The sequence below is a fragment of the Astatotilapia calliptera genome, chromosome 13 (genome assembly GCF_964374335.1).
Source record: "Astatotilapia calliptera chromosome 13, fAstCal68.1, whole genome shotgun sequence".
Lineage (NCBI taxonomy): Eukaryota > Metazoa > Chordata > Actinopteri > Cichliformes > Cichlidae > Astatotilapia > Astatotilapia calliptera.
Window position 1 is genome coordinate 12,536,917 of NC_137434.1, and position 2,115 is coordinate 12,539,031.

Genomic DNA, 2,115 nt, shown 5'->3' on the forward strand with positions numbered 1-2,115 from the left:
TCCTCGTTGTGGTCGAAGAACGACGCCGTGTGGTCAAAGAAGAACGTTGTTTATTTTTCGATGAATGTTGTGGGATCAACGTAGGCAGTGGCAGAGCGTCCGCTGCCTGTACCGGTTCGACTATTATGACCTTGTTCCACTTGACGTACTGATTGTGTATTTGCACATGAAACGGCGCAAACGGTGCAGACCGGCAGTTTGCCGTCGGTACAGTGAAAGGCTGATATGTTTCGCATTCACCCAGGAGAGACAATATGTGCACGTCCCGCACGTCTTGCTGTGTTAACTGCTCATACATACTATAGAAAACCTCTATGTCGCCATCGGGAACGTCGTTTTCGTAATCGTCGGGCAGGTTTTCCCACTGAGGTACAAATCGGTCGAGGTCTAACGTTCTGAGCGTGTCGGTGATGGCACGCACACCACCCGGCACTGGCGCAATGGGACTGTCAAAGTCCTCTTTCGCGTTCTTGCGCACGCAGACCTGCGAAATCAGTTTGGACGTGATGTGATCGAGCAGACATGCCAGCAAATCCACTTTGAAGCGCGCGCCGTCTCTCCATATCCTACCAGGGTGTAGTCTCAACAGGGGAAACCCGAGTATACTCATTGTGAGGATTTGTGCTTTGATAAGACAAGTGGTGACGTGGTACGCCAGCGTACACTTTTGGCTGTCGGTCATATTTGCCAATCCGTCTGGACTCCCTAAATTCCATTCGCCCACATGCTCCCCGACAAAGGCCCCGGTGACGCCTGTGTCCGTGAAGGGCATCTTCATGAGGTGCAAGGCGAATGTCCTTGCCACAAACGGGTGTATCTGCAACCGCGTGTGCATGTCCAGTACAGTCTCCAATAACTCTGCGTCTTCGGAGAAAATCCTGTGGATCAAAAGCCCGGCGACGTTCTGTGTAGTCAGTACGTGGCCCAAGTACAAGGCTTCTGTGCTCTTGATGTCGAGAATGGAATCTATTCTCATGCCGATCGGGAATTCGTTGACGTGTAGACACACGTAGCGAAACCCCCGCTCGGGTGGCTTCGATAGATCTACTGCGTAGTATACCCTAGCGCCCGTCTTGCAGTTTATTGTCACCGATGGTATATCCGATCGTGTGTAGGTGAATTCCTTCGGACGGGTAAATTTTCTCGTCAGTCTAGAACATACGTATATGCCCATAATGTAGTTCGAGTTGATATCCTCGACAGCTGTTCTGTAAACATCGGACGCCTGCTGAGCGTTGGCATCGCAACCGTGCGTGCAAACGACTTTCTCTAAGCCCACGGTGGGGTTGGTTTGAGGCGTGTCGGGGGTTTTCCTTAGCATTAGCTTAGTGGCATAGCCTTTGTGTTTCTGGATCTCGAAGGCTGTCGTGAAAGCCATTGTGAAGTAGGGCGAGTGCGTCGTCCCGTAGCGTGCATCGTTCAGGTGACTGTACTGCACTCCGTTAGACCTCCATTTTGGCACTTTATCTAAGAACCTCAGATCGGCTTCGGTTGTAGCACGCAGTACTTCTGGCTCGTCCGATGTGTATTCGCTTGGGTACAGGACACTGTCAGGTAGTTCGATCGCCGATGCGTCGTCTGTCGGCAGTGGATTTCTTTGGGCGCGCCGTGCACTGTCACCGCTCACAGGGCTCTCGAGTCGGACGTCATGTACGGCCTGGGTTGGCTGGTCGTCTCCATGACTCGGACCCGCTGGCGTGTCATCGCAACCACCCATCTGCTCACACTGTGGCGCCACCGTTTGCTTCTTGCGTTTGTCTGTGTTACTCAAAGCCAATATGTCACAGTCTTCGCCATTTCTAACATGCATTTTGTCGGCCGCTACATTGGGAAACAAGCTCGAGATCATGGTGTTGACATCAAAAGAGGTTACATCGTAGGGGTCTACCTCCTCGCCGTCTACCTCCTCGCTGTCTACCTCCTCGCCGTCTACCTCCTCGCCGTCTACCTCCATGTTCAGCATTGGAGCAACGATGTCGTAGGAATGATTTGTGGCGTTGTGCAGCATCAGCGTGGAAGCGTCTATAGTATCGAGATCCTCGATGTGTGCCATCAGCGGATATCCAGCGTTTAAATCATCGACGTCCGCCAGCGAGGTCCCAGTGTCGAACAAGC